We start from the raw sequence: 12,040 nt of genomic DNA, 5'->3' as shown, positions 1-12,040 counted from the left end.
TCACCTGGGACGTAGGTCCTTCCCCCCACTCACAAGCACCAGTCCCCCCAGGCCTCTGGAATTAGGGTCGCTCTCCAGACTGAAGTCAACAACAATGTCCCACCTGCATCACCATCTAAACATTTTTCTCAGCAAGAGACAGTTTCCAGGATACATACCTGTGTCCTGTGCTCCTACGGCCACCTGAATGTTAGGAAAGAAAACACCATCAGGGTGAGATCATGACATACACTATTGGCACAACTCTTCAGTTCCCTTTGCGTCTTTACGATACAAGATGGGACACAGCGGTTGAGTCACAGGCCACAAAAGCAAATGAATAGGATGCCTGTCAGAAGTTGTTTCTCCTGGGGATGTGTCTCTCAGGACCACTGAGGATGCCTACTACAAAATTCTTCACCCAAGCAGGACAGATGGCTGCTGACGGTAAAGATCCTAGGACACTGTTTGTTACCAGGTTTGGCACTGCCAGTGGTCAATGTCCCCCTGACCAAGGTGACCGTTGGCAAGAGGCAACCACTCACCACTGTCCCCATCCGGGAAAGTAACAGTATCCTCGAAAATGTAGACTGTCATATGTACAACAGAGATTGATTGGAAAGCCTCTAAGAAAGCAATTGTGCTCCTCAGGGAAAGACAGGCAAGCTCACCTCAGCACCAGCCTGCTGCCTCGTGTCAGGAAGGGGCCGCCGCTTTTTCAGCTTCGCGACACCTAGGAGGACACAGAATACAAGTCACTGTCTTCTGGGTGCTGCTCAAGAACACCTTCGGGACTGTTCCTTATATGAACATGGGCGAGAGCGTACGGAGGCTTTTGTCAACCGCATGGACGGAATGTTACTGCTGCGCCACGCTCAGCAGTATTCCTGGAAGTGTGCAGTATGCAGAGATTTTTGAGAATGTAGACTTTGGTCATTTTTCAGTGTCAGTGGCACATATCTCGTGGGCACGCCCACCTCTGTCTCTCTCTCTGTCGCTCGCTCTCTCTCCCCCTCTCTTGAAATGTGTCTGTGTCTTTCTCTATGAGGCTTTTTCTCTGTGTCTCTCAAGAAAACACACACACACGCAGACATACACTGTCACGATCCCGCGACATACACCCACATACAGAACAACCCCCAGACACAACACACACAATTACACCGCACAAAAGATATACAGCATCTTTCTTATACTGTAGAAACATCACCTAGTTTGTCACCTGGGACGTCGGTCTTTGGTCCCCACCCTCGAGCACCAGTCCTCCCAGGACTCTGCATTGTAGACATCGGTCATTGTCCAATGTCAGTGGCCCATATCTCTGGGCAAACCCACATCTCTGTCTCTCTCTCTCCCTCTCTTCCACTGTATCTGTCTCTTTCTGTGTGTGGCTCTGTCTCTCTGTCTCTGAGTCTCTCAAGAAAACACACGCACGCACCCACGCACGCACGCACGCATACACACTCACAATCATGCGACATACAGAGATACAGAACAACCCCAAGACTCATGCACACACAATCACACCGCACAGAAGGAATCCATTGTCTTTCTCATACTATAGAAACATGGACATAGATTTCACCGGGGATGTCGGTCTTTCCCCCCCACACTCCAGCACCAGTCCCCCCAGGACCCTGATATCCGGGTACTCTCCAAACTAAAGACGGCAAGAAAGCCCCACCTACACCTCATCCGAAACATTTTCCTCAACAAGAAACAGTTTCCAGGACACATACCTTCTTCTCGTGCTCCTACGGCTACCTGAATGTTAGAAAAGAAAACACCATCAGGGTGAGATCATGATGTACAGTACGTGTACCATTCTTCGGTTCGCTTGGTGACTTTGGGGTTCAGGATGGGACACAGTGTTTGAGTCAAAGGCCACAAAAGCAAAGATAATATGCCTGTCAGAAGTCGTTTTTCCTGGAGATGTGTCTCTCAAGAACACTGAGGGTGCAGACTACAAAATGGTTCACCCAGAAGGAAAAAGTGCGGCTGCCGAGAAAGATCCTAGGACGCTGTTTATTACCTGGTTTGGCACTGCCAGTGGAAAATGTCCCCCTGACCAAGGGGACAGTTGGCAAGAAACAACCATGGAAATGGACAACATGTTTCTCCCCACAGGGAAAATAACATTATCATCTCAACGGTACATTGTCACAGTTACAACAGATGTTGATTGCAAAGACTCTAAGAAAGCACTTGTGTTCGTCAAGGAAAGACAGGAAGCTCACCTCAGCAACAGCCTGGTGACTCCGGACAGGATGGTGCCGCCGTCTTTCCTCCTCGGGGACACCTAGAAAGACCACAATCCCTGTCAGTACCATGTTGGTGCTGCTCCAGTATACCTCAGGGACTGTTCCTTGATATGAACATGGGCCAGAGGATATTGAGGATTTGGTGACCTGCATGGACTACATGATACTGCTGAGCCGTGCACAGCAGTATACCTTGAGGTGTGCAGTAGGAGGAGTGTGTGAGAATGTAGACATGAATCATTGTGCAGTGTCAGTGACACCTATTCTCTGGGCAAACCCACATGTATCTTTCTCTCTCTGTCTCTCTTGCAGTGAGTCTGTCTCATTTTGTGTGGCTTAGTCTGTGTGTCTCCCGAGAAAACACTCTCAACACACATTCAGAGTCACGATCACGTGACACACACACACACACACACACACACACACACACACACAGAACCACCCCAGTTCTCATGCCCACAAAAACACACCACACTGGAGGAATACATTATCTTTCTCCTACTGTGGAAGTATCACATAGTTTTTTCACCTGGGACGTAGGTCCTTCCCCCCACTCACAAGCACCAGTCCCCCCAGGCCTCTGGAATTAGGGTCGCTCTCCAGACTGAAGTCAACAACAATGTCCCACCTGCATCACCATCTAAACATTTTTCTCAGCAAGAGACAGTTTCCAGGATACATACCTGTGTCCTGTGCTCCTACGGCCACCTGAATGTTAGGAAAGAAAACACCATCAGGGTGAGATCATGACATACACTATTGGCACAACTCTTCAGTTCCCTTTGCGTCTTTACGATACAAGATGGGACACAGCGGTTGAGTCACAGGCCACAAAAGCAAATGAATAGGATGCCTGTCAGAAGTTGTTTCTCCTGGGGATGTGTCTCTCAGGACCACTGAGGATGCCTACTACAAAATTCTTCACCCAAGCAGGACAGATGGCTGCTGACGGTAAAGATCCTAGGACACTGTTTGTTACCAGGTTTGGCACTGCCAGTGGTCAATGTCCCCCTGACCAAGGTGACCGTTGGCAAGAGGCAACCACTCACCACTGTCCCCATCCGGGAAAGTAACAGTATCCTCGAAAATGTAGACTGTCATATGTACAACAGAGATTGATTGGAAAGCCTCTAAGAAAGCAATTGTGCTCCTCAGGGAAAGACAGGCAAGCTCACCTCAGCACCATCCTGCTGCCTCGTTTCAGGAAGGGGCCGCCGCTTTTTCAGCTTCGCGACACCTAGGAGGACACAGAATACAAGTCACTGTCTTCTGGGTGCTGCTCAAGAACACCTTCGGGACTGTTCCTTATATGAACATGGGCGAGAGCGTACGGAGGCTTTTGTCAACCGCATGGACGGAATGTTACTGCTGCGCCACGCTCAGCAGTATTCCTGGAAGTGTGCAGTATGCAGAGATTTTTGAGAATGTAGACTTTGGTCATTTTTCAGTGTCAGTGGCACATATCTCGTGGGCAAGCCCACCTCTGTCTCTCTCTCTGTCGCTCGCTCTCTCTCCCCCTCTCTTGAAATGTGTCTGTGTCTTTCTCTATGAGGCTTTTTCTCTGTGTCTCTCAAGAAAACACACACACACGCAGACATACACTGTCACGATCCCGCGACATACACCCACATACAGAACAACCCCCAGACACAACACACACAATTACACCGCACAAAAGATATACAGCATCTTTCTTATACTGTAGAAACATCACCTAGTTTGTCACCTGGGACGTCGGTCTTTGGTCCCCACCCTCGAGCACCAGTCCTCCCAGGACTCTGCATTGTAGACATCGGTCATTGTCCAATGTCAGTGGCCCATATCTCTGGGCAAACCCACATCTCTGTCTCTCTCTCTCCCTCTCTTCCACTGTATCTGTCTCTTTCTGTGTGTGGCTCTGTCTCTCTGTCTCTGAGTCTCTCAAGAAAACACACGCACGCACCCACGCACGCACGCACGCATACACACTCACAATCATGCGACATACAGAGATACAGAACAACCCCAAGACTCATGCACACACAATCACACCGCACAGAAGGAATCCATTGTCTTTCTCATACTATAGAAACATGGACATAGATTTCACCGGGGATGTCGGTCTTTCCCCCCCACACTCCAGCACCAGTCCCCCCAGGACCCTGATATCCGGGTACTCTCCAAACTAAAGACGGCAAGAAAGCCCCACCTACACCTCATCCGAAACATTTTCCTCAACAAGAAACAGTTTCCAGGACACATACCTTCTTCTCGTGCTCCTACGGCTACCTGAATGTTAGAAAAGAAAACACCATCAGGGTGAGATCATGATGTACAGTACGTGTACCATTCTTCGGTTCGCTTGGTGACTTTGGGGTTCAGGATGGGACACAGTGTTTGAGTCAAAGGCCACAAAAGCAAAGATAATATGCCTGTCAGAAGTCGTTTTTCCTGGAGATGTGTCTCTCAAGAACACTGAGGGTGCAGACTACAAAATGGTTCACCCAGAAGGAAAAAGTGCGGCTGCCGAGAAAGATCCTAGGACGCTGTTTATTACCTGGTTTGGCACTGCCAGTGGAAAATGTCCCCCTGACCAAGGGGACAGTTGGCAAGAAACAACCATGGAAATGGACAACATGTTTCTCCCCACAGGGAAAATAACATTATCATCTCAACGGTACATTGTCACAGTTACAACAGATGTTGATTGCAAAGACTCTAAGAAAGCACTTGTGTTCCTCAAGGAAAGACAGGAAGCTCACCTCAGCAACAGCCTGGTGACTCCGGACAGGATGGTGCCGCCGTCTTTCCTCCTCGGGGACACCTAGAAAGACCACAATCCCTGTCAGTACCATGTTGGTGCTGCTCCAGTATACCTCAGGGACTGTTCCTTGATATGAACATGGGCCAGAGGATATTGAGGATTTGGTGACCTGCATGGACTACATGATACTGCTGAGCCGTGCACAGCAGTATACCTTGAGGTGTGCAGTAGGAGGAGTGTGTGAGAATGTAGACATGAATCATTGTGCAGTGTCAGTGACACCTATTCTCTGGGCAAACCCACATGTATCTTTCTCTCTCTGTCTCTCTTGCAGTGAGTCTGTCTCATTTTGTGTGGCTTAGTCTGTGTGTCTCCCGAGAAAACACTCTCAACACACATTCAGAGTCACGATCACGTGACACACACACACACACACACACACACACACACACACACACACAGAACCACCCCAGTTCTCATGCCCACAAAAACACACCACACTGGAGGAATACATTATCTTTCTCCTACTGTGGAAGTATCACATAGTTTTTTCACCTGGGACGTAGGTCCTTCCCCCCACTCACAAGCACCAGTCCCCCCAGGCCTCTGGAATTAGGGTCGCTCTCCAGACTGAAGTCAACAACAATGCCCCACCTGCATCACCATCTAAACATTTTTCTCAGCAAGAGACAGTTTCCAGGATACATACCTGTGTCCTGTGCTCCTACGGCCACCTGAATGTTAGGAAAGAAAACACCATCAGGGTGAGATCATGACATACACTATTGGCACAACTCTTCAGTTCCCTTTGCGTCTTTACGATACAAGATGGGACACAGCGGTTGAGTCACAGGCCACAAAAGCAAATGAATAGGATGCCTGTCAGAAGTTGTTTCTCCTGGGGATGTGTCTCTCAGGACCACTGAGGATGCCTACTACAAAATTCTTCACCCAAGCAGGACAGATGGCTGCTGACGGTAAAGATCCTAGGACACTGTTTGTTACCAGGTTTGGCACTGCCAGTGGTCAATGTCCCCCTGACCAAGGTGACCGTTGGCAAGAGGCAACCACTCACCACTGTCCCCATCCGGGAAAGTAACAGTATCCTCGAAAATGTAGACTGTCATATGTACAACAGAGATTGATTGGAAAGCCTCTAAGAAAGCAATTGTGCTCCTCAGGGAAAGACAGGCAAGCTCACCTCAGCACCAGCCTGCTGCCTCGTGTCAGGAAGGGGCCGCCGCTTTTTCAGCTTCGCGACACCTAGGAGGACACAGAATACAAGTCACTGTCTTCTGGGTGCTGCTCAAGAACACCTTCGGGACTGTTCCTTATATGAACATGGGCGAGAGCGTACGGAGGCTTTTGTCAACTGCATGGACGGAATGTTACTGCTGCGCCACGCTCAGCAGTATTCCTGGAAGTGTGCAGTATGCAGAGATTTTTGAGAATGTAGACTTTGGTCATTTTTCAGTGTCAGTGGCACATATCTCGTGGGCAAGCCCACCTCTGTCTCTCTCTCTGTCGCTCGCTCTCTCTCCCCCTCTCTTGAAATGTGTCTGTGTCTTTCTCTATGAGGCTTTTTCTCTGTGTCTCTCAAGAAAACACACACACACGCAGACATACACTGTCACGATCCCGCGACATACACCCACATACAGAACAACCCCCAGACACAACACACACAATTACACCGCACAAAAGATATACAGCATCTTTCTTATACTGTAGAAACATCACCTAGTTTGTCACCTGGGACGTCGGTCTTTGGTCCCCACCCTCGAGCACCAGTCCTCCCAGGACTCTGCATTGTAGACATCGGTCATTGTCCAATGTCAGTGGCCCATATCTCTGGGCAAACCCACATCTCTGTCTCTCTCTCTCCCTCTCTTCCACTGTATCTGTCTCTTTCTGTGTGTGGCTCTGTCTCTCTGTCTCTGAGTCTCTCAAGAAAACACACGCACGCACCCACGCACGCACGCATACACACTCACAATCATGCGACATACAGAGATACAGAACAACCCCAAGACTCATGCACACACAATCACACCGCACAGAAGGAATCCATTGTCTTTCTCATACTATAGAAACATGGACATAGATTTCACCGGGGATGTCGGTCTTTCCCCCCCACACTCCAGCACCAGTCCCCCCAGGACCCTGATATCCGGGTACTCTCCAAACTAAAGACGGCAAGAAAGCCCCACCTACACCTCATCCGAAACATTTTCCTCAACAAGAAACAGTTTCCAGGACACATACCTTCTTCTCGTGCTCCTACGGCTACCTGAATGTTAGAAAAGAAAACACCATCAGGGTGAGATCATGATGTACAGTACGTGTACCATTCTTCGGTTCGCTTGGTGACTTTGGGGTTCAGGATGGGACACAGTGTTTGAGTCAAAGGCCACAAAAGCAAAGATAATATGCCTGTCAGAAGTCGTTTTTCCTGGAGATGTGTCTCTCAAGAACACTGAGGGTGCAGACTACAAAATGGTTCACCCAGAAGGAAAAAGTGCGGCTGCCGAGAAAGATCCTAGGACGCTGTTTATTACCTGGTTTGGCACTGCCAGTGGAAAATGTCCCCCTGACCAAGGGGACAGTTGGCAAGAAACAACCATGGAAATGGACAACATGTTTCTCCCCACAGGGAAAATAACATTATCATCTCAACGGTACATTGTCACAGTTACAACAGATGTTGATTGCAAAGACTCTAAGAAAGCACTTGTGTTCCTCAAGGAAAGACAGGAAGCTCACCTCAGCAACAGCCTGGTGACTCCGGACAGGATGGTGCCGCCGTCTTTCCTCCTCGGGGACACCTAGAAAGACCACAATCCCTGTCAGTACCATGTTGGTGCTGCTCCAGTATACCTCAGGGACTGTTCCTTGATATGAACATGGGCCAGAGGATATTGAGGATTTGGTGACCTGCATGGACTACATGATACTGCTGAGCCGTGCACAGCAGTATACCTTGAGGTGTGCAGTAGGAGGAGTGTGTGAGAATGTAGACATGAATCATTGTGCAGTGTCAGTGACACCTATTCTCTGGGCAAACCCACATGTATCTTTCTCTCTCTGTCTCTCTTGCAGTGAGTCTGTCTCATTTTGTGTGGCTTAGTCTGTGTGTCTCCCGAGAAAACACTCTCAACACACATTCAGAGTCACGATCACGTGACACACACACACACACACACACACACACACACACACACAGAACCACCCCAGTTCTCATGCCCACAAAAACACACCACACTGGAGGAATACATTATCTTTCTCCTACTGTGGAAGTATCACATAGTTTTTTCACCTGGGACGTAGGTCCTTCCCCCCACTCACAAGCACCAGTCCCCCCAGGCCTCTGGAATTAGGGTCGCTCTCCAGACTGAAGTCAACAACAATGCCCCACCTGCATCACCATCTAAACATTTTTCTCAGCAAGAGACAGTTTCCAGGATACATACCTGTGTCCTGTGCTCCTACGGCCACCTGAATGTTAGGAAAGAAAACACCATCAGGGTGAGATCATGACATACACTATTGGCACAACTCTTCAGTTCCCTTTGCGTCTTTACGATACAAGATGGGACACAGCGGTTGAGTCACAGGCCACAAAAGCAAATGAATAGGATGCCTGTCAGAAGTTGTTTCTCCTGGGGATGTGTCTCTCAGGACCACTGAGGATGCCTACTACAAAATTCTTCACCCAAGCAGGACAGATGGCTGCTGACGGTAAAGATCCTAGGACACTGTTTGTTACCAGGTTTGGCACTGCCAGTGGTCAATGTCCCCCTGACCAAGGTGACCGTTGGCAAGAGGCAACCACTCACCACTGTCCCCATCCGGGAAAGTAACAGTATCCTCGAAAATGTAGACTGTCATATGTACAACAGAGATTGATTGGAAAGCCTCTAAGAAAGCAGTTGTGCTCCTCAGGGAAAGACAGGCAAGCTCACCTCAGCACCAGCCTGCTGCCTCGTTTCAGGAAGGGGCCGCCGCTTTTTCAGCTTCGCGACACCTAGGAGGACACAGAATACATGTCACTATCTTCTGGGTGCTGCTCAAGAACACCTCCGGGACTGTTCCTTATATGAACATGGGCGAGAGCGTACGGAGGCTTTTGTCCCCTGCATGGACGGAATGTTACTGCTGCGCCACGCTCAGCAGTATTCCTGGAAGTGTGCAGTATGCAGAGATTTTTGAGAATGTGGACTTTGGTCATTTTTCAGTGTCAGTGGCACATATCTCGTGGGCAAGCCCACCTCTGTCTCTCTCTCTGTCGCTCGCTCTCTCTCCCCCTCTCTTGAAATGTGTCTGTCTCTTTCTCTGTGTGGCTTTTTCTCTATGTCTCTCAAGAAAACACACACACACGCAGACATACACTGTCACGATCCCGCGACATACACCCACATACAGAACAACCCCCAGACACAACACACACAATTACACCGCACAAAAGATATACAGCATCTTTCTTATACTGTAGAAACATCACCTAGTTTGTCACCTGGGACGTCGGTCTTTGGCCCCCAACTTCGAGCACCAGTGCTCCCAGGACTCCGCATTGTAGATATCGGTCATTGTCCAATGTCAGTGGCCCATATCTCTGGGCAAACCCACATCTCTGTCTCTCTCTCTCCCTCTCTTTCACTGTGTCTGTCTCTTTCTTTGTTTGGCTCTGTCTCTCTGTCTCTGAGTCTCTCCAGAAAACACACGCACGCACCCATGCACGCACGCACGCATACACACTCACAATCATGCGACATACAGAGATACAGAACAACCCCAAGACTCATGCACACACAATCACACCGCACAGAAGGAATCCATTGTCTTTCTCATACTATAGAAACATGGACATAGATTTCACCGGGGATGTCGATCTTTCCCCCCCACACTCCAGCTCCAGTCCCCCCAGGACCCTGATATCCGGGTACTCTCCAGACTGAAGACAGCAACAATGCCCCACCTACACCTCATCAGAAACCTTTTCCTCAGCAAGAAACAGTTTCCAGGACACATACCTTCTTCTCGTGCTCCTACGGCCACCTGAATGTTAGAAAAGAAAACACCATCAGGGTGAGATCATGATGTACAGTACGTGTACCATTCTTCGGTTCGCTTGGTGACTTTGGGATTCAGGATGGGACACAGTGTTTGAGTCAAAGGCCACAAAAGCAAAGATAATATGCCTGTCAGAAGTCGTTTTTCCTGGAGATGTGTCTCTGAAGAACACTGAGGATGCAGACTACAAAATGTTTCACCCAGAAGGAAAAAGTGCGGCTGCCGAGAAAGATCCTAGGACGCTGTTTATTACCAGGTTTGTCACTGCCAGTGGAAAATGTCTGCTGACCATGGTGACAGTTGGCAAGAAGCAACCACTCACCACTCTCCCCATCAGGGATAGTAACAGTATCATCGAAAATATACATTGTCATATTTACCACAGAAGCTGATTGAAACATAGCACTTTCGTTTCTCAGGGAAAGACTGGCATGCTCACCTCAGCAGCAACCTCGTACCTCCTTGCATAATTGGCGCGCAGTGTTTCCTCCTTTCGGACACCTAGAAGGACATAGAATATACCTCAGTATATTGTTGGTGGTGCTCAAGAATAACTCAGGGACTGTTCCTCATATGAACGTTGGCCAGAGCATACAGTTGCTTTGGTTACCTTCATGGACTGAATGGTACTGCTGAGCCACGTCAAGTGTATTTCTTGAAGTGTGCAATATGAGTAGTTTTTTGAGAGTGTAGACATTCGTCATGTGTAGTGTCAGTGGTACGTGTCTCCTGGGTCAACATACATCTCTCCTCTCTTTCTCACCTGTCTCTCTCTCTCTTATGAGTGTGTCTCAATCTCTTTGTGTGTTTCCCTGTCCCTCAGTTTTTGCTTGTGACACACACACACACACACACACACACACACACACACAGAACAGCACCGTGAATCCATTGTCTTCTCTCACTGTAAACATAGACACAGGCTTTCCCCTCAGAAATCTGTGTTTTCTCCACACCCTCAAGCCTCTGTCCTGCAAGGAACCTGGGTTCAGGGTAGCTTCCACACTGATTCCAGCAGGAATGCCCGATCTTCCTGACCATATTGATTATTTCATCAGTTGGTTAAGTGTCCCTCTCTTGATTTCGACTCAGGTCATGATCTCAAGGTGTCTGGGATCAAATCCCTGACTGGGATTCCACCCCGCTCCCTCAATCAATCAATCAATCAATGACCTTTTAAAAGTTGCGCAACAGAGTATGTAAACTGATGCAGTCAATATGAAAAAACAATATGAAAGTGCTTCAAGACATTTAAAAAAGAAGTACCATTTGATCCAGCAATCCCACTTTGGGCTAACACATCCAAAAGTATTGAAATCTGGTCTTCTGAATGATACCTACACTCCCGTGTTCTGCATTCACAAAAGCTAATATAGCGAAACAACTGAGGGTCCATTGATGAACAAATGCACAAAGACAATGTGGTGTGTCCATACAATGGGTGACTATTCAGCCTTAAAAAGGAAGGAAATCCTGTCATTTGTGACAACATGGATGGCCCTGGGGGACTTGGTGTTAAGCGAAATAAGCCAGACACAGAAAGACAAATACTGCAGGATGACACTTACATGTGGAACCTAAAATAGTCAAATGCATAGGAACAGAGAATAGAATAGGGGCTGGAGGGAGGGGAAAGGGAGGAAATGTTGGTGTTCGGGGCACCAAGTTTCATTTATACAAAAGAAGTCAGTTCTGGAAACCTACCTTGCCACATCGGGCCTGTGATGAACTGCTTGAAAATCAGTAAGAGTGAGTTTGTAGGTTGAGTACCCTTACCACGAAAGAAAAAGAAGAAAAGCTCCAACAGAGATTGTGTGGGCAAATACCTTTTTCTGGGTGAGACAGTATAGAAATCAGAACAATCCAGTCATTGAGAGCATGGGGTTGGTGCCTGTTGGGCTGTGCCTAAGTTCCCTGTACTGCACAATGAAAACTTTCTTAGGGGCTGCTTATTAGTGCTATGGTATGAAGTTGAAAGTGATGGGGC

The sequence above is a fragment of the Felis catus genome (genome assembly GCF_018350175.1).
Source record: "Felis catus isolate Fca126 chromosome F1 unlocalized genomic scaffold, F.catus_Fca126_mat1.0 chrF1_random_Un_scaffold_34, whole genome shotgun sequence".
Taxonomy (NCBI): Eukaryota; Metazoa; Chordata; class Mammalia; order Carnivora; family Felidae; genus Felis; species Felis catus.
This window is presented reverse-complemented; position numbering follows the sequence as displayed.